Raw genomic sequence first — 22,626 nt, 5'->3', positions numbered from 1 at the left:
CTCCCTGCCATCCAAGACCTTCACACCAGACGGTGTCAGAGAAAGACCCAACAAATTGTCAAGGACTCCACAACACAAGTCATATGCTATTCTCTCTGTTACCGCATGGCAGGCAGTACCGATGCACCAAGTCAGGAACCAACAGGACCCTGAACAGCTTCTACCCCCAAGCCATCAGACTGTTAAATGGTTTACCGGACTATTTGATTTGACCCTTTCTGCACTAACCATTGTAACTAATCCCGGTGTTTAGAAATTTGGGCAAAAAAATAACTACTGAAATATCACATTTACATAAGTATTCAGATAATTTGCTCAGTACTTTGTTGAAGCACCTTTGGCAGCGATTACAGTATCAAGTCTTCTTGGGTATGAAGCTACAAGCTTGGCACTTTTTTATTTTTCTATAACCTTTATTTAACTATTTGGGGAGTTGCTCCTATTCTTCTCTGCAGATCCTCTCAAGCTCTGTTAGGTTGGATGGGGAGTGTTGCTGCACATCTATTTTCAGGTCTCTCCAGAGATGTTTGATCGGGTTCAAGTCCGGGCTCTGGCTGAGCCACTCAAGGACATTCAAAGACTTGTCCCGAAGCCACTCCTGTGTTGTCTTGGCGGTATGCTTAGGGTCGTTGTCCTGTTGGAAGGTGAACCTTCAGCCAAGTCTGAGGTCCTGAGCCCTCTGGAGCAGGATTTCATCAAGGATCTCTCCGTACATCTTTGCCTGGATCCTGACCAGTCTCCCAGTTCCTGCCACTAAAAAACATCCCCACAGCATGATGCTGCCGCCACCATTTGAGATGGGAGAAACTTCCAGATGTGCAACCACCTCCACAGAGGGACTCGAGAGCTTTGTCAGAATGACCATTGCGTTCTTCAAAGGTCCTTCTCTCCCAATTGCTCAGTTTGGCCGGGCAAATAGCTATAGGAAGAGTAGTGGTGGTTTCAAACTTCTTACATATAAGAATGATGGAGGCCACTGTGTTCTCGGGGACCTTCAATGCTGCACACATTTTTTGGTACCCTTACCCAGATCTGTGCCTCGAAACAATCCTGTCTCGGAGCTCTACGGATAATTCCTTTACTTCACGGCTTGGTTTTTCAACTGTGAGACCGTTTATAGACAAGTGTGTGCCTTTCCATCATGTCAAATCAATGTAATTTACCACAGGTGGACTCCCATCAAGTTGATGAAACATCTCAAGGATGATGAATGGAAACAGGATGCACCTGAGCTCAATTTCGAATCTCATCGCACAGGGGGTGAATACTATTCTAAAATACGTTTTTTTTTTTACATTTTTTTTTAAATTTGCAAAAATGTGCATTTAAGGTTTGGTCCAACAGAATCGGTCGTATTGATGCTAAAACATATGGAGCCACTATGTTACTGTGATAGAGAAGATGATCTTTCTATCTACACCCTTTTTATGTCTTAACAACTCATTTTGCGCACAGAGCAGGCACTAATAAAAAGGCGAGTACCAATCTGTGTTTTCTAAATGTGCAATAAGCATAAAACCAACTGCTCTACCTTGTTAACTAGCAAATAGTTCCGGGTTGGTTAAACTTGAAATATAAAGATTAGCTGGTTATGAGACCTGTGTTTAATTTTCTGTATTTCCTGCTACAAGAAATGAGTCATTATGAGTGAATATGCATTATGCATGGTTCTAGTGTTTACTACAAATAAGCAGGTTAAACCATTTTGATGAAATAATGCCATTATTAGTGGGTCTGATGGTTGTGGAAGGTTTATATTCAGCCTAGATGTCATTTTACAAGCCCTGAATTCATTAGATTACTGCTGACTGTTTGAAATGCAGTGTATTGACCTTAATTATACAACATTAGATTATTTAGAGAAGTTTTTTTAAACAAAAATCTAAATATATATTGTGAATCGCCCATAAGTTAAAAAAATAAATAATAATAATTATTGAGATATAATGTTTAGGCCATATCGCCCAGCCCTAGGAGGGAGGGGAAGCCCGTAGTGGTTGTTTGTCAGTGTGTGTTGATACTGTTAGATTCATTCTTTCCTGGGTGTTTGTCTTGGCATTAGTGCTGTTATTGTGGCCATAGCTGGGTTCTCTCCTCTCCCTGCTTCTCATAAATGTCCTGTAAACAGAGAGGAGAAAGTGGGGAAAGAAAACAGACAGTGAGTTTCTGGAGGACTGTGGGAGTGTGTGGGTCTCATTGATGAGAGGGGTGTGGATGGGTGGGGAATTGAAAGCACTGGTTGTCTTTGTACTGTTTTATCCTCCTTTTTCAAACAAGGCAAAGTTTGATACTTACCAATCAAGGGCGTTGGTCAGCAGACTCTTTAGTATCAAATAAAATGTTGTTGATCACATACACATGGTTAGCAGATGGTATCGCGAGTGTAGCGGAATGCTTGTGCTTCTAGTTTCCGACAGTGCAGTAATATCTAACAAGTAATCTAACAATTTCACAACAAGTACTTAATACACACAAATCTAAGTAAAGTGATGGAATAAGAATATATACATACACTACCAGTCAAAAGGTTTAGAACAGCTACTTATTCAAGGGTTTTTCTTTATTTTTAATATTTTCTACATTGTAGAACAATAACACATATGGAATCATGTAGTAACCAAAAAAGTGTTAAAGTAATCAAAATATTTTATATTTGAGATTGTTCAAATAGCCACCCTTTGCCTTGATGACAGCTTTGCACACTCTTGGCATTCTCTAAACCAGTTTCATGAGTTAGTCACCTGGAATGCGTTTGAGACAATCAGTTGTGTCATGACAAGGTAAGGGTAGTATACAGTAGATAGCCCTATGTGGTAAAAGACCAAGTCCATATTATGGCAAGAACAGCTCAAGTAAGCAAAGAGAAATGAGTGTGTGAGTGGACCATTTCAGTTTGTCAACAATCTGCACGCCGGGGAACTTAAAACTCTCCACCTTCTCCACTGCTGTCCTGTCGAAGTGGATAGGTGGGTGCTCCCTCTGCAGTCCACGATCATCTCCTTTGTTTTGTTGATGTTTAGTGAGAGGTTATTTTCCTGGCACCACACTGAGTGCCCTCACCTCCTCCCTGTAGGTTGTCTCGTCGTTGTTGGTAATCAAGCCCACTACTGTTGTGTCGTTTCCAAACTTGATTGAGTTGGAGGCGTGCATTGCCACGCAGTCATGGGTTTACAGGGAGTACAGGAGGGGGCTGAGCATGCACCCTTGTGGGGCCCCAGTGTTGAGGATCAGTGAAGTGGAGATATTGTATCCTACCTTCACCACCTGGGAGCGGCCCTTCAGGAAGTCCAGGACCCAATTGCACAGGGTGGGGTTGAGACCCAGGTCCTTAAGCTTAATAATGAGCTTGGAGTGTACTGTGGTGTTGAATACTGAGCTGTAGTCAATGAACAGCATTCTTACATAGGCTTTCCTCTTATCAAGATGGGATAGGGCAGTGTGCAGTGTGATTGCGATTGCATCGTCTGTTGGCCTATTCGGGCTGTATGCAACTTGAAGTGGGCCATGGGTGGCAGGTAAGGTGGAGGTGATATGATCCTTGACTAGTCTCTCAGTTACCTTTGCCTTCTTGGGTATGGGAACAATGGTGGTCATCTTGAAGCATGTAGGGACAGCAGACTGGGAAAGAAAGTGATTGAATTTGTCCGTAAACACTCCAGCCAGCTGGTCTGCGCATGTTCTGAGGATGCGGCTAGGGATGCCATCTGGGCCGGCATCCTTGCAAGGGTTAACACATTTAAATGTCTTACTCTCATCAGCCATGGAGAAGGAGAGCCCACAGTCCTTGGTAGTGGGCCGCGTCGGTGGCACTGTATTATCCTCAAAGCGGACAAAGAAGATGTTTAGTTTGTCTGGAATCAAGACGTCGGTGTCCGTGACGTGGCTGGTTTTCTTTTTGTAGTCCGTGATTGTCTGTAGACCCTGCCACATACGTCTCGTGTCTGAGCCGTTGAATTGCAATTCCACTTTGTCGCTATACCGACATTTCACTTGTCTGATTGCCTTTCGGAGGGAATAACTACACTGTTTTGTATTCAGCCATATTCCCAGTCATCTTTCCATGGTTAAATGCGGTGGTTCGCACTTTCAGTTTCGCGCAAATGCCGCCATCTGTACATGATTTCTGGTTCGGGTAGTTTTTAATAGTCATAGTGGGAACAACATCTCCAATGCACTTCCTTGTAAACTCATTCACCGAATCAGCATGTAAATAAATGTTAATCTCTGAGGCTGCCTGGAACATTTCCCAGTCCATGTGATCAAAACAATCTTGAAGTGTGGATTCCGATTTGTCAGACAAACTTTGAATAGTTCTTGGCACGGATACATCCTGTTTGAGTTTCTGCCTATAGGACTGGAGGAGCAAAATGGAGTCGTTGTCAGATTTGCCGAAGGAAGGGTAGCGGAGGGCCTGGTAAGCATTGCGGAAGTTAGAGTAGCAGTGATCCAGTGTATTGCCCGCACGAGTGCTACAGTCAATATGCTGATAGAATTTAGGTAGCCTTGTTCTCAAATTTGCTTTGTTAAAATCCCCAGCTACAATAAATGCAGCTTCAGGCTATATGGTTTCCAGTTTGCATCAAGTCCAGTGAAGTTCCTTTAGGGCCGTCGTAGTATCGGCTTGAGGGGGATATACACGGCTGTGACAACAACTGATGAGAATTCTCTTGAGAGATAATACGGTATGTGTGTGCCTGTGTTTGCTCTTGTATCTGTAGGGGGGCTGGTCCATTATCCATAATCAACTGCTTACTGTTCCTCCCTGCTTGCTGTCTCACGCACCTCCCACTGTTGTACAGTATATGGAGCTTTCACAACTGTGTTTTATATTAATTAGATGGATACAGTTCGAGTTGTCTGATCTTTGTCTGACTGGTTAGTGAGGACTAGGTTGGAGTGACACTATACACAAGGGAGACTGTGTGTCTGAGTGCAGAGAGAGAGTCGCTATATCAGCCCAGTGTTCCTCGCTGATTACTGAGAAAGAGAGAGAGAGAGAGAGAGAGAGAGAGAGAGAGAGAGAGAGAGAGAGAGAGAGAGCGCAAGAGAGAGAGAGTCTGTCAACCTGCCCAGCTGGTTAGATCTATTTTTTACTCCTCCAAAGGGCTATGAATTAATGCAAATCAAAAAAATCATTCACTCAAAAAGTAAGATAGGCAACATAAATGTACAGATTTTTCAATCTTGGAGTGTTGGGTATATGGTAACCGTGTGGACAGCTCACTGGAAGCCTGAGAGGACCCTTATATTGCCTATTCAAGAGAGAGGGCAAACTGTCTATACGCTATTCACTGTTGGCTACTGTCAACAGTGCCACAATCAATCTACACTCATACACATGCACTTCAAAACACCAATCACTTGAAGATGCTGGCAACAGGTGAGCAGTAGGGAATGTCAGACCTGGCACACACATTGGATGACCAGAGGGGGAAAAGGAAAAGTAAGAAATAACTCATTTGGCAGGCGTGTAACAGGAAGCTAGTCTCTGAGGGTGGCCCGCTTCACAAGAGCTAATTAACCCTGGGAAATAATAACCTCAATATGTAAATGCTGTTTAGATAATGCAAAGTGCTATTGGGCCAGGTAGTCAAATAGAGGAGGTGGGTGGGCGTTGGGGCCAGCTGTCGGGATTCTGTGCTCGGGTGATAAGGGGAAGACGCTACCTGTTTGTCATGACAATCAAGCCGGTGCTGTCCGATGCTAGCGTAAAAAGGATCTGAGCTACTGTATACTGTGACATGCTGAAACTGGACCTCACAGAACACACAGCTAACGGAGAGGTAAAGAAAGGTTGCGAGCTATATTTGGTTATGAAAGGTTTTTACACAAATTACTTCAGATTAGCTAGAGCCACACAGAGCAGTCCTTCATACACAGCACCTAGCCATTTAAAGACCTTGATGCTCTTGTCTATCTATTCAATTATTGGGGGGCATTCGGCTGTTAGTGAGAACCACATACCAGATTTTTGACAGGTTCGTTAACAATTGAGTTTTCAGAGTATTCTAGACGTCGGAGTAAAACAAGAATTTAACATCCGTATAGTGGCCATTAGACTTCAAATGTTTGCAGGTGCAACCGTTTTTATTAAATGTTTAATTTGTTTTCACGTGCCTATTTCTTACCATTATGAACCAACGATGTGCCAACTTTTTGTAGAATTTCTGACAATGCTAACTTTTTCAGCCGAAGCGTAGACGGGTTGAACAACTTGGTTGCTCGGCTGAGGTTAATCAGTTAACCTACACACTGAAGAAGGCTACAAAGAAGGCTACAACGCCTAAACGTCTGTGTACAGTGTCCCTGATGCAGTGAAAATAAAACATTTGAGCACGGACCCATTACACCTTTTGTAAATCAATAAATGCAAACATATATTTTGATTAACTAGCTAGCTAACATTACCTAGCTAGTGTTAGATTGCTTGTCCAGCAGCAAGCTAACACCAGCCATCTAAAAGCTAGCTAACAGTTAGCTAACAACCAGGCAAAGAATGGTAGCTAGCTATATTTGGTTATGGAATGTTTTTGCACAAATTATTTCAGCCGTTACCTAGCTAGCTAGAGCCAGACAACAACAGCTGACCTCGACACATATGCTAGCTAAAGTTAGTCACATCCAAATGCCAATCCTATATTTGTCCACAAAACATAACTAGTTAGCTAGCTACATCAAAAACAACACCAAACGTTGGGTTTATTGTCACTCTGCTACTTTACAGTGCATGCAATGGGCTTTTGCAACAATAGCTAGCTACCTACTCTATAGTCCAAGCCATGATAAGAGCTCGCCACATTTCACTGTCAGACAGGACACAACACAAACTGTAGCAGAGAAAGTATCAAAGCTTGCTTTCATATAATTAACCCTCCTGTTGTGTTTGTTTCATGTTAATTAATTCTGTGTTCCCGGTCCAAAATGACCGCCCCATTATAGCTGATTATAAATCCATAATAATACATACATTTTCACCTAATGTTGTGTTACATCTTTATATCAACTTAAGTTCCTGTGAATTAACCTGAGCTCATACAACTTGTTTTTGAATTTAAAAAAAGCATAATGTATGGATTATTTTGACTAATCAAATGCTCAGATGAAACATAGTGCTATTTATCACAGACTACTTTGTGTCAAAGTTTAACAAGGACTCTTTCCTCCCTACCAGTGTAAGGTTCAAAGATATGATCAAGAGCCTCACATACAGTATATCGTTTGGTCATTGTGCTGCCACAGAATGAATTGTGAGCAAGGTCTTAAAAAAGCTTTATATACCAGAGCTGCAAGAAAAGTTCTACATATTATTGAAACAATGTTGCAATTGTTTGTGAGAATGCCAACGGATGTGGTTCCCTTGGGGGAAAGATTCTATTGGGGAAAGGTTCCCGTGGGGGTTGCCATGGATGCCAAGAAGGGGAGTGAGGTGTGTGTGTGCTCAAACACACATGCATGTGGGGGTCTGGGAGAGGAAGTGTGTCCATCTGATGAATGGGCATTTGACTGAACTCAATGTTATACACTAATTGTAGTCTCACCCATTCATTTCTAATGACCGGTCATTTTTGACCGGGAACACCACAGGTGTACAAAAGTTCAATAAAATACCCAAAATGTAATGAAAATCATCTAAATGTATTTTGTGTGTTCAAATGCCCTATGTGTACAATGTCATGGAACCTTATGACAACCGATTAAATGAACAACATTTTTTCAGAGAGAACTTGTAAATCGATCTAATTTGACCGGAACACAGCAAGAGGGATAAAAAGAGTTTTGAAATGGTAGTGTAATGGGATTAGTGTAGTGTGTGATGAATCCAATACTTTAACTTGTATGCAATATAAATCACACTGTTGTGGGAGAACCTCCTCTAAGAGTATGAAGTACGCTGTTTGAGATGTTTTGAATCCTAGTCAACCTGCGTACACATTGTTTGAAGTACAGTAGACCGAAATAGCTACTGTAGTAGGTCAAAGCTGTGTTCTGGAAAACCTTGGTAGAGTAGGCATCGCGGTGCCCATGTAAATGTTCTTCATGTTTAGCTTCAAACCAATGTCTACTTCTCAATTACGAGGGATGAGGGAAATGAAGAAGGTCATGTGTGTAAGTCCTGATGACCACCTAACAAGCCTCAGTAGGGAAGGTCATGTGAAGAGAGAGAGAACAGCAGGTGTAGTTTGAGGGAGGGAGGGATTATGAAACAGAGCCCTTGTAGATGAATGGTGACTCAGCGAAGGAGAGCACGACTTCAAAGGCCTTGTTGTCACAGGCCTTCAGACAGCCAACTCTGCCCCCACCCCACCCCAACACACCCCTCCTCCCATGGTGATCAGGGTGGGGAAGGGCGCAATGTTACCCACCTATGCATCACCCTCCGTAGAGTCTGGCTCCGAACACAACCACCCTCCGTCCTTATATAATTACAACAGCAAACATAAACAAGCCAAGAGTTTACAGTTAAATCCTAACTGGTTGATCTAGCAGATGAATAAGAATGTCTAAGGTCATGTTCAGGAATGGACCTTTTCCTTTTATTCAGATTACAACCTTTCAACAAATATTATGGTTGAACTCAAATGTACTACTTGATAAAACATACTTTTTGGGGGGCGGAACAAAATTTAGAACGATATAATATTTGTAAATGATATCATAAATAGGACTGGTGAAGTTATGTCACACATGCAGCTAACAAAAATATATGGAAACGTCAAGTGGAAAGGGGAGCAAGTAAGGAACTTCTCTGTCGACCCTGCATTAAAAACCAAAATTGGTTAAACAAAAAAAAAGTTTACCACTCATTTAATTAAGGACCAAAACATTTTGCCATGTAGATTGCAAAGTAGTTGGGAAGAGATTTTAGATGTACGGATTCCATGGTACATGGTTTATGAACTGGTACACAAAATGACACCAGATTCAAAACAGAGTTTTTGTATTTAAACCAATAGAATGTTTTATGCAGGAGCAGTCAAAAGTTTGGACACACCTACTGATTCTGATTCTGATCAAACTGATTCAAAGGGGGTTCTTTATAATTGTAGAATAATAGTGAAGACATCAAAACTATGAAATAATACATGTGGAATCATGTAGTAAACAAATCAAATTATATTTTATATTTGAGATTCTTCAAAGTAGCCACCCTTTGCCTTGACGACAGCTTTGCACACTCTTGGCGTTCTCTCAACCAGCTTCATAATTCTGTGTAGAGCCATAAATTAGTAGGTGTGTCCAAACTTTTGAATGGTACTGTATATAAAAAAAATTAAAGCAGAAATGATTCCAATTGTTTTTTCCCCATACATTTTTGCATAGGGGATTTTAGTTAAAAAACAAGCCAAGAGGTTAATTTACTGTACCTCCACACGCACGCACACACGTGATCGGTCCAGCACAATAACAACAGCGAATCAACAACTATATTGAAAAGTATTTTGTCTGTTTTCAATACTCAATGCCTGGGTGTGAGTGGGTGTAAGCTGTGTCTTCAGTGAAATGGCACAGCATTTTCCACTGACCTTTATGAAACAAACAACCATTGCCTCAGATAAGCCACTAGAACCGTCAGTCACAGCATAGTGTAAAACAACCGCCCCAGACATTTAGGCTAAGTGCGCATGAAGCTTTGTTACCATTTACCCCCTCTGTCAGCTAACCAGACTGTTTTTGCTCTCAAATGTCTTTGGAGTGGTTTCACCAAATGACAGAAAGGGTATTTATTTGCCTGCTGAAGATGGAGCATGGCACAAACAATTGCACTTAGTGATGCTCCGTTAAAACACAACCCACATGTGTGGACTTTATGGTCAGATGTATTGAATCTCATCTGATTTGTGCATGCGAGTGCATGTGTGTGATTTGATTCACCATTGTTCATGCATATACTTTGTGTGAGTTGGAATTTAGTTTAGGTTTAAAATATGCCTACCTACGGGGTGTTTGCCGCCGTACAGGTGCTCCATTGCCGCCATACAGGTCCTCCATCGCCGCCATACAAGTGCTTCATTGCTGCCATACAGGTCCTCCATCGCCGCCATACAGGTGCTCCATCGCCGCCATACAGGTGCTCCATTACCGCCATACAGGTGCTCCATCGCCGCCGTACAGGTGCCATACAGGTGCTCCATCACCGCCATACAGGTGCTCCATCGCCGCCATACAGGTGCTCCATTACCGCCATACAGGTGCTCCATCGCCGCCGTACAGGTGCCATACAGGTGCTCCATCACCGCCATACAGGTGCTCCATTGCCGCCATACAGGTCCTCCATCGCCGCCATACAGGTGCTCCATCGCCGCCATACAGGTGCTCCATTACCGCCATACAGGTGCTCCATCGCCGCCGTACAGGTGCCATACAGGTGCTCCATCACCGCCATACAGGTCCTCCATCGCCGCCATACAGGTGCTCCATCGCCGCCATACAGGTGCTCCATTACCGCCATACAGGTGCTCCATCGCCGCCATACAAGTGCTCCATTGCCGCCATACAGGTCCTCCATCGCCGCCATACAGGTGCTCCATCGCCGCCATACAGGTGCTCCATTACCGCCATACAGGTGCTCCATCGCCGCCGTACAGGTGCTCCATTACCGCCATACAGGTGCTCCATCGCCGCCGTACAGGTGCCATACAGGTGCTCCATCACCGCCATACATGTGCTCCATTGCCGCCATACAGGTCCTCCATCGCCGCCATACAGGTGCTCCATCGCCGCCATACAGGTGCTCCATTACCGCCATACAGGTGCTCCATCGCCGCCATACAAGTGCTCCATTGCCGCCATACAGGTCCTCCATCGCCGCCATACAGGTGCTCCATCGCCGCCATACAGGTGCTCCATTACCGCCATACAGGTGCTCCATCGCCGCCGTACAGGTGCTCCATTACCGCCATACAGGTGCTCCATCGCCGCCGTACAGGTGCCATACAGGTGCTCCATCACCGCCATACAGGTGCTCCATTGCCGCCATACAGGTCCTCCATCGCCGCCATACAGGTGCTCCATCGCCGCCATACAGGTGCTCCATTACCGCCATACAGGTGCTCCATCGCCGCCGTACAGGTGCCATACAGGTGCTCCATCACCGCCATGCAGGTCCTCCATCGCCGCCATACAGGTGCTCCATTACCGCCATACAGGTGCTCCATCGCCGCCGTACAGGTGCCATACAGGTGCTCCATCACCGCCATACAGGTGCTCCATTGCCGCCATACAGGTCCTTCATCGCCGCCATACAGGTGCTCCATCGCCGCCATACAGGTGCTCCATTACCGCCATACAGGTGCTCCATCGCCGCCATACAAGTGCTCCATTGCCGCCATACAGGTCCTCCATCGCCGCCATACAGGTGCTCCATCGCCGCCATACAGGTGCTCCATTACCGCCATACAGGTGCTCCATCGCCGCCGTACAGGTGCCATACAGGTCCTCCATCACCGCCATACAGGTGCTCCATCGCCGCCATACAGGTGCTCCATCGCCACCAATACAGGTGCTCCATCGCCGCCATACAGGTGCTCCATTGCCACCATACAGGTGCTCCATTGCCGCCGTACAGCTGCCATACAGGTGCTCCATTACCACCATACAGGTGCTCCATCGCCGCCATACAGGTGCTCCATCGCCGCCATACAGGTGCTCCATTGCCGCCATACAGGTGCCATACAGGTGCTCCATTACCGCCATACAGGTGCTCCATCGCCGCCATACAGGTGCTCCATCGCCGCCATACAGGTGCTCCATTGCCGCCATACAGGTGCTCCATTGCCGCCATACAGGTGCTCCATCGCCGCCATACAGGTGCTCCATCGCCACCATACAGGTGCTCCATTGCCGCCATACAGGTGCTCCATTGCCGCCGTACAGGTGCCATACAGGTGCTCCATTACCGCCATACAGGTGCTCCATCGCCGCCATACAGGTGCTCCATCGCCGCCATACAGGTGCTCCATTGCCGCCATACAGGTGCCATACAGGTGCTCCATCGCCGCCATACAGGTGCCATACAGGTGCTCCATTACCGCCATACAGGTGCTCCATTGCCGCCGTACAGGTGCTCCATCGCCGCCATACAGGTGCTCCATCGATCCTGCAGCATTCAGTATTTCAAAAAAATCACTGTCCCTGGAATAGATAGGCCTTCATGCTTACTGTGGCAGAACCATTTCTGTTACTTTCCCTTTCTCTCTTTATGTCTCTCATATTTAGTTTATCTTTATACAACGGGTGGGTCAATCCCTAGATGCTCATTGGTTAAAGCTACATTCCAGCCGGTGTCTTTTTTCGACAAGTTGCCACCGGCTAAATCTTTGACGTGAAAATGCCTATTTACTCTGTTCCGTTTGACTGCGCAATCCACTGTCGCATCAGCCAAGGCAGGTACTTTATAAAGTAGATCTACACTGTAAAAAGCGTTGAGACATTATCTCACATTTCTTTTAGACTGTTTAGTTTTCAACAGCGGAGATTTGTGTAAACCTTGCTGTCTGTCTCTACAACATTTGCAACATTGTTTCAATATTAAAATTCGATCTCCTGCTGTCCCATATTAATGAACATGTCGGGACGAGCCAGACAGGCAGGCAGTGTTTCTCACCCAGTCGAAATCATGAATCAGCTTTTTGACGTTACTGTAATTTATCCGTAGTTGGCCAGCTAGCAATAAAAACGTAGCCAGCCAGGATGTCAATAAAACATTTAGAATGAACGACTGGGTCTCATCAATAGATACAGAACAAAAGACTGAACGACTGGGTCTCATCAATAGATACAGAACAAAAGACTGAATGACTGGGTCCCATCAATTGATACAGAACTAAAGACTGAAGGACTGGGTCTCATCAATAGATACAGAACAAAAGACTGAAGGACTGGGTCTCATCAATAGATACAGAACAAAAGACTGAATGACTGGGTCCATCAATTGATACAGAACAAAAGACTGAACGACTGGGTCTCATCAATAGATACAGAACAAAAGACTGAATGACTGGGTCCCATCAATTGATACAGAACAAAAGACTGAATGACTGGGTCCCATCAATTGATACAGAACAAAAGACTGAACAACTGGGTCTCATCAATAGATACAGAACAAAAGACTGAATGACTGGGTCCCATCAATTGAAACAGAACAAAAGACTGAACAACCTGGTCTCATCAATAGATACAGAACAAAAGACTGAATGACTGGGTCCCATCAATTGATACAGAACAAAAGACTGAACGACTGGGTCTCATCAATAGATACAGAACAAAAGACTGAATGACTGGGTCCCATCAATTGATACAGAACAAAAGACTGAACGACTGGGTCTCATCAATAGATACAGAACAAAAGACTGAATGACTGGGTCCCATCAATTGATACAGAACAAAAAACTGAACAACTGGGTCTCATCAATAGATACAGAACAAAAGAATGAATGACTGGGTCTCATCAATAGATACAGAACAAAAGACTGAAGGATTGGGTTGCTTCCCCGACAACCCTAGATTTGTATCGTGACTATATGCAATAGTATGAATGAATGAATAAAAAAGTTTCTAATGAAAATATGTCAATCATTATTTGCAGATGTTGTTAAACCGTTGTTTAAAAGTGATAATGTCCTCGAAGCCGGTCTTTGGAGGACTTAGTCTCAGGCCTAACAACACCCGTGCCAATATATCCTCCAAACACCTGCTTCTCTGGCATTATCACTTCAGTTAAATCAGTCTTTAAATCCATCTGTCTATTTTTGTCTGCCTTCTCACCCCTTCTTCAATATTCCTCTCTCTGTTGCTCCTGTGTGTTTTGTGTTTGTTTTGGCGCTGTAACGTGAAGTCCTTGTGTTACAGGAAAACGGCTCCCCCGAGGAACACTTGCTGTACGTGTGGGACCACTTTGTGTCCAACGCTGCCGCCAGGAATGTCTTTATCGTGGCGCACAGCTACGGAGGCTTGTCATTGGTGGAGCTGGTGAGTGGTTGTTTTCCTCCTCTGGTCTTGTCTCTCCCGCATCGCCCCTCTAGCCTACCACCTCTTGGACAGTCAGCCAGTGTGATAGGACAGTCAGCCAGTGTGAGTGTGAAACATGGTGGAATTATTACAAATAGTTAATGTTTGGTTACTTTGATAAAGTGCTGCTTCTGTTAACAAGCCAATTCATCCCTGTTCTAGGGCACAGTCGTCTTCCTCCCCTCTGCACATCAACACAGAGAGAGGGGGAGAGAAAGAATTAAACCATGCTGCAGAGGGAAGAGGTGGAACATGTAGTTGGAGGAGGAAGAGGAGTGAGGAGAAAGGGAAGGGGAGAGGGTTGAATATACTATAACTTCCTGGAAAATAGCTTATTCGGTCATCTCTATTGCTTCTCAGGGTACACTACTGAAGCGCTGACTCTCCTATTGAGTCTATAATAAAGTCTAGCCTATTTCTGTAGTGTTGGGGTTCTATATATCAATCAGTGTTGGGTCTCTCAGTGTTCAGTCTTGGTGTTTGCTGTGTTACTTAAGACTAGGCTGCAGTGCTCAGGTAGCAGGTGCTAGGCTAAGTGCTAGGCTCACACAGCTGTCTCTCTCTCTCTCTCTGCAGTGCTTAGATAGCTAGGCTGGCTGCTAGGGTCACACAACTCTCTCTCTCTCTCTCTCTGCAGTGCTTAGATTGCTAGGCTGGGTGCGCTAGGCTCACACAGCTCTCTCTCTCTCTCTCTCTCTCTCTCTCTGCAGTGCTTAGATAGCTAGGCTAGGTGCGCTAGGCTCACACAGCTCTCTCTGTCTCTCTCTCTCTCTCTCTCTCTCTGCAGTGCTTAGATAGCTAGGCTAGGTGCGCTAGGCTCACACAGCTCTCTCTGTCTCTCTCTCTCTCTCTCTCTGCAGTGCTTAGATAACTAGGCTAGGTGCTAGGCTAGGTACTAGGCTGGGTGCGCTAGGCTCACACAGCTCTCTCTGTCGCTCTCTGCTCTGACAGCTTGTGCAGGAGCCTGGTGGTGATGGTGGTTCTTTGATCTGTTGGATTTACTGGTAGACTCTCCATGAACCCACATTATTTAAAGCATCTCTCTGCTTTTCTTTTGAAGAAGGTTGTGGGCGGTGTGGGGTGGGCACTTGTCCCACTGCTAATTCCAGGAATATCTCTCTTTTTTTTGTCCTGTAACCTGCTATTTAAAAAAATATATATATTTTGTCATTTTAATGCCTGCTAAATATTCATGTGGTGTTTTGTCCGTGACAGCCATTCTCTCCTGGGCTCTGTGTGCCGATGATTCTGCCATGGTCTCTCTGATCACTCATAATTCTTTCTTTCTTTCTTTCTTTCTTTCTTTCTTTCTTTCTTTCTTTCTTTCTTTCTTTCTCTCTCTCTCTCTCTCTCTCTCTCTCTCTCTCTCTCTCTCTCTCTCTCTCTCTCTCTCTCTCTCTCTCTCTCTCTCTCTCTCTCTCTCTCTCTCTCTCTCTCTCTCTCTCTCTCTCTCTCTGTTCCTCATGTGATGTTCTTGTTATGTGAGTTAGATCCTGTATGTAACCATACTACATTTATATAGGATTTCATCTCAGAGGAAGAAGAGGATGTGTGTGTTTGTTTGTGTGTGTGTGGTGTTGCATGCGTGTCTGTGCGTGTGTGTGTGAGAGAGCATTTGAGAGAGTGCATTTTTCCCTGTCCCCTGGGTCTCAGCCGTGTGTCTGTGGCCTGTGACAGTGTCATAACTCCCTCACCCAGACCCTCACACTCTCGCCATGGTGCTGGGGGGCTCAGGGGGGGCTTAGCCCTCCCACCAAGACCCCCAGGCCAGGCAGCCCTCCCTCAGCCCCCCAAGCTATCACCTGACAGCCCCACTCCACCTGCACTGACATGGGCTGGGGAGTACAGCCGTAGCCCCCTCCTGCTCCCCACAAGGATCTAGCTTCATGGGAAGCAATAGTCAAGTTTCCCTTCCTCCATTTCCAATGTAGAAACCTTGTGGCTTTCATAGGCCAGTGGTACTGGACCACAATACAGTACATGTACTAACCCACAATTTTACTTCGCAAATGCACTTTAATGTGTGCACACGTGCACACACAACACACATGGACATGGCCACAAACACATGCACACACAATACACATGGACATGGCCACAAACACATGCACACACAACACACATGGACATGGGCACAAACACATGCACACACACACATACAGTGCCTTCACGAAAGTATTCAGACCCCTTGACCTTTTCCACATTTTGTTCTGTTACAATCTAAAATGGATTAAAATAAATTATAATCAACAGCCATCAACACACAATACCCCATATTGACAAAGCCAGAACCGAGTATTCAGACCCTTTGCTATGAGACTTGAACTTGAGCTCAGGTGCATCCTGTTTCCATTGATCATCTTGAGATGTTTTTACAACTTGATTGGTTTACATGTGGTAAATTCAATTGATTGGACATGATTTGGAAAGGCAAATCTATATAAGACCCACAGTTGACAGTGCATGTCAGAGCAAAAACCAAGCCATGAGGAATTGTCTGTAGAGATCCGAGACATGATTGTGTCGAGGCACAGATCTGGGGAAGGGTACCAAAACAATCCTGCAAACTGAGCAATCGGGGGAGAAGGGCCTTGGTCAGGGGGGTGACCAAGTACTCCATGGTCATCTGACAGAGCTCTAGAGTTCCTCTGTGGAGAGGAAGAACCTTCCAGAAGGATGGCCATGTCTGTAGCACACTACCAAACAGGCCTTTATGGTAGAGTGGCCAGAAGGAATCCACTGCTCAGTAAAAGGCACATGACAGCCCGCTTGGAGTTTACCAAAAGGCATCTAAAGACTCTCAGACCATGAGAAGCAAGATTCTCTGGTCTGATGAAACCAAGATTAAACTATTTGGCCTGAAAGCCAAGCATCACGTCTGGAGGAAACCTGGCACCATCTCTACAGTGCAGCATGGTGGTGGCAACATCATGCTTGTGGAGATGTTTTTCAGCGGCAGAGACTGGGAGACGAGTCAGGTGCCAGGCAAAATTTAACTAAGCATAGTGCAGAGAAGATCCTTGATGAAAACCTGCTCCCCCAGAGTGCTCAGGACCTCAGAATGGGGCGATGGTTCACCTTCCAACAGGACAATGACCATAAGCACACAGCCAAGACAATGCAGGAGTGGCTTCAAGACAAATCTCTGAATGTCCTTGATTGGCCCAGCCAGTCTGAACTTGAACCCGATCTAACATCTCTTGAGAGACCTATAAATAGCTGTGCAGCAACACTCCCCATCCAACCTGACAGACCTTGAGAGGATCTGCAGAGAAGAATGGGAGAAACTCCCCAAATACAGATGTGCCAAGCTTGTAGAGTCATACCCAAGACTCAAGGCTGTAATCACTAAAGGTGCTTCAACAAAGTACTGAGTACATTTACATTTTACATTTAAGTCATTTAGCAGACGCTCTTATCCAGAGCGACTTACAAATTGGTGAATTCACCTTCTGACATCCAGTGGAACAGCCACTTACAATAGTGCATCTAAATCATTTAAGGGGGGGAGAAGGATTACTTATCCTATCCTAGGTATTCCTTGAAGAGGTGGGGTTTCAGGTGTCTCCTGAAGGTGGTGATTGACTCTGCTGTCCTGGCGTCGTGAGGGAGTTTGTTCCACCATTGGGGGCCAGAGCAGCGAACAGTTTTGACTGGGCTGAGCGGGAACTGTACTTCCTCAGTGGTAGGGAGGCGAGCAGGCCAGAGGTGGATGAACGCAGTGCCCTTGTTTGGGTGTAGGGCCTGATCAGAGCCTGGAGGTACTGCGGTGCCGTTCCCCTCACAGCTCCGTAGGCAAGCACCATGGTCTTGTAGCGGATGCGAGCTTCAACTGGAAGCCAGTGGAGAGAGCGGAGGAGCGGGGTGACGTGAGAGAACTTGGGAAGGTTGAACACCAGACGGGCTGCGGCGTTCTGGATGAGTTGTAGGGGTTTAATGGCACAGGCAGGGAGCCCAGCCAACAGCGAGTTGCAGTAATCCAGACGGGAGATGACAAGTGCCTGGATTAGGACCTGCGCCGCTTCCTGTGTGAGGCAGGGTCTGAATACTTTTGTAAATGTGATATTTCAGTTTTTTTTACGTTGTTTTATAAATTAGCGAAAAAAATCTAAAAACCAGTTTTTCCTTTGTCATTTGGGTATTGTGTGTAGATTGATGAGGAAAAACTATATTTAATCAGTTTTAGAATAAGACTGTAATGTAACAAAATGTGCAAAAAGTCAAGGGGACTGAATACTTTCCAAAGGCACGCATGCACATACATACATACGTACGTACGTACGCACGCACGTACGCACGCACGCACGCACGCACGCACGCACACACACACACACACACACACATACATACATACATACATACACACACACACACACACACACACACACACACACACACACACACACACACACACACATACATACATACACACACACACATACACACACACAAATACACATATACATACATACATACATACATACGCACGCACGCACACACACACATACATACATACATACATACATACATACATACATACATACATACATACATACATACATACATACGCACACACACACACACACACACACACATATACATACATACATGCATACATACATACACGCACGCACGCACACACACACACACACACACACACACACACACACACACACACACACACACACACACACACACACACACACACACACACACACACACACACACACACACACACACACACACACACACACACACACACACACACACACACACACACACACACACACACACATACATACATACATACATACATACATACATACATACATACATACATACATACATACATACATACATACATACATACATACATACATACATACATACATACATACATACTTACATACATACATGCATACTACACAGATACGATCATCCACATAATTGAGAAGAAAGTGGTCTGGGGGAAAGGGGGAGGCTAGGAGGAGGCTAGGGGGAGGCTGGGGGGGGGATGTGAGCCTTGTGGGAGGCTAGATGGAGGGGGGATTTGAGCCTTAGGGGATGAACCCTTTGATACGCTAGCAGACCTCTAGAAAACAAGCTGTCTCTGGGTTAATTATTTCTCCCCTTTGCTGTTAATAAACACATTCCTGATCAAGCACATCAAGCGGCCTGTGGTTCATTTCTCCTGCTCTGCGCTCACTAGCATGTTGCCCCCTTCATAGTGTATGGATTAATTCTAGTTTGATCAACAAGCAGCTAAAGACCTTTGAATGGGAGAGAATTGCTGCAGTGAGGATAGCTTCATGTCAGATAGAACACTAGCAGTCACCCTCTGTCTGTCCCTCCTCCCTTCATCTTTCTTTCCATCTCCCACCATCTCTTTTGCTCTGTCAAACTAACCCTAACCCTGTCCATTTTCTTATCTCCTCCTGGTTCATCTCTTTCACTGTCTCTCTGTAACTCTCTCTCTCTCTGTATCTCTGTATCTCTGTATCTCTGTATCTCTGTCTCTCTCTCTCTCTCTCTCTCTCTCTCTCTCTCTCTCCCTCTCTCTCGCTCAAGCCCTTGTACTTGGCTTTAAGGACTTGGGTAGATGAGGTTAGATGAAATGTAGACCCCTGACTTTCATTTGCTACCAGTACCAGCAAAGCGAATTCAAACAGCATGGATAAGACATCACGGAGCAGCTGTGCATACCCTCACACTCATGGACCCACAGCCCAGTGAGAGCCAGAGGGGGCCCTGCCTGTCTATCTGTCTCTGTCAGCCTGCCTGTCTACCTGTCCCTGTCAGCCTGCCTGTCTACCTGTCTCTGTCAGCCTGCCTGTCTACCTGTCTCTGTCAGCCTGCCTGTCTATCTGTCTCTGTCAGCCTGCCTGTCTATCTGTCTCTGTCAGCCTGCCTCTCTACCTGCCTCTGTCAGCCTGCCTCTCTACCTGTCTTTGTCAGCCTGCCTCTCTACCTGTGTCTGTCAGCCTGCCTGTTTGCTTGTGCTCTCCTTTTCATCTTCCTCTGTTGCCAGGGGTGAGAATGGGGGGACTAGGGGTGCTTACTTAACCCAGCCCCTTCCTGCTCCCACAGTGAAAAAGGAGTAAGGTTATTGGACAAGACGGGCTGCGTTATATAAGGGCTTATGTAAGAATGTATCTGTCTCCCAATACACAAATGTGTGGGTGCCAACCAACCGCCCCACCATCTCTCAACAGAACGTAGAGAATGTGTAGATTTATTCACACACACACACACACACACACACACACACACACACACACACACACACACACACACACACACACACACACACACACACACACACACACACACACACACACACACACACACACACACACACACACACACACACGCACACACATATGTTTGTGCCTGTCTACTGTATCTATATAAGATCAGTGTGTATTTTCTGTGTGAGGGATATGGATATATTTTTCTATGGTATCTCTTCCCTCTCTGTGTCCCTGTCTGCCTCCATACATACGTAGGTAGTCTCTGATGTGAGCAATGTTGTTTGAGGAGGGCGCATTATGGAGAAGAAGTTGGTGGACATTCATCCCCAGTGAACTCTCGGGGGGTGGATGAGCCGCCAGGAGTTAGATGATGATGGTGGCAGCGGTTGGAGAGCTATTATGAGACTATGTTCCATCACCGATCGGTTGGAGAGACCGATGCCTAACTTGACACACGAAGAGAACACATTCATGTTAATGTGTGTTTCAGGACTTGGGTCTATCCCTGGTGCTTTCAGAGAACTCTCATTCTCTCTGCTCTGGTGACAAGTTCTCTGGGACCTAACTTAGGCAAAGTTTTCTCTGGCTTCACTCACCCTGTTATCCTCCTCTTCCTCATCTTCCCCCCTTCCTTCTCCAGCCCCTGTACCTATAGTGACCATGAGGTCTCTGCTCTTCTCTGCCCAGGACTCAGAGCCTGGCAGTCTCCAGGACTGGCACCAGCCGAGGCCTCAGTCTGAACACACCGTGCCAACTGGCCAGCTCTCCTGTGGCGCGCCACTGAGGATATCACAAATATGTTCCTTAAGCCTACAGTTCACCACTGCCCCCCCCTCTGACTCCTAGCTCTGTCAAACTGCTTTCCTGAAAACTCAAACACCCTTTACCAAATTATACTTTTCTTAAATTTTGCTCTCTCTCTCTCTCTCTTCCATCTCTCTCTCTCTCTCTCTCTCTTCCACCTCTCTCTCTCTCTCTCTTCCACCTCTCTCTCTCTTTCTTTGTCTCTCTCTCCGATACCACTATCTACTGCTCCTCACACATGAGCCAGATGCTGCTGTTTCTTAGTCTTCTTTTTTCACCACAGTGAAAAACAAAATCATATCAAGAGAGAACAGCGAAGATCCCGGATCTCAATCCCATTGAGCACGTCTGGGACCTGTTGGATTCCCCTCAGAAATGTCTGTGAACTTGCAGGTGCCTTGGTGGAAGAGTGGGGTAACATCTCACAGCAAGAACTGGCAAATCTGGTGCAGTCCATGAGGAGGAGATGCACTGCAGTACTTAATGCAGCTGGTGGCCACACCAGATACTGACTGTTACTTTTGATTTTGACCCCCCTTTGTTCAGAGACACATTATTCCATTTCTGTTAGTCACATGTCTGTGGAACTTGTTCAGTTTATGTCTCAGTTGTTGAATCTTGTTATGTTTATACAAATATTGACAGATGTTAAGTTTGCTGTAAATAAACACAGTTGACAGTGATAAGATGTTTCTTTTTTTGCTGAGTTTATATATTTTCACAATATATTGGCTTTGCTTGAATTGCCCAACCAGTGCATCGAGGTTCGGGACATTAACAATACTTTATATTTCAAAGTTTGAGGTTGGCTATATTTATTTTTATTTTATTTATTTGTTTACCTTTATTTAACAAATTCTTATTTGTTCTTATTAATTGTTAGCTGAGGGAGCTTACATTTGACATAATTTGCGTTTCATTTTTTTTACTGGGCCGATGGTGCCTGCATCTGATGGTCAGTCTCAGCAGAGGGAGAGAGCAGCAGACTGCGGGTGCTCTTCCACATCCCTTGGATGTTGAATCTGTTAGAAGCCTTTTGGTCCTAGACCAGGCGCTCCGGTTTCGCTTGCCGTGCGGTAGCAGAGAGGACAGTCTATGACTGGGGTGACTGGAGTCCGTGACACTTTTCGGGGTTTGAGTCGCAGCGTCGCTTTACCCACAGATTGGTTCGCTGTTGTACATACAGCTGAACTTCGGGAGTTTACATGCACTTAGGTTGGAGTCATTTAAGACTCGTTTTTCAACTACTCCACAAATTTCTTGTTCACAAACTATAGTTTTGGCAAGTCGGTTAGGCCATCTACTTTGTGCATGACACAAGGAATTTTTCCAACAATTGTTTACAGACAGATTATTTCACTTATAATTCACTGTATCACAATTCCAGTGGGTCAGAAATGTACATACACTAAGTTGACTGTGCCTTTAAACAGCTTGGAAAATTCCAGAATATGATGTCATCGCTTTAGAAGCTTCTGATAGGCTAATTTACATAATTTGAGTCAATTGGAGGTGTACCTGTGGATGTATTTCAAGGCCTTCCTTCAAACTCAGTGCCTCTTTG

The 22,626-nt window shown here is 45.3% G+C and overlaps 1 pseudogene; it reads left to right on the top strand.

Annotated features, from left to right (window-relative positions):
- LOC135546676 (cotranscriptional regulator ARB2A homolog) overlaps positions 1–22,626 on the top strand; it is a 337,690-nt pseudogene that overhangs the window by 176,172 nt on the left and 138,892 nt on the right.

The sequence above is a fragment of the Oncorhynchus masou genome, chromosome 1 (assembly GCF_036934945.1).
Source record: "Oncorhynchus masou masou isolate Uvic2021 chromosome 1, UVic_Omas_1.1, whole genome shotgun sequence".
Classification (NCBI taxonomy): domain Eukaryota; kingdom Metazoa; phylum Chordata; class Actinopteri; order Salmoniformes; family Salmonidae; genus Oncorhynchus; species Oncorhynchus masou.
This window is presented reverse-complemented; position numbering and strand designations above follow the sequence as displayed.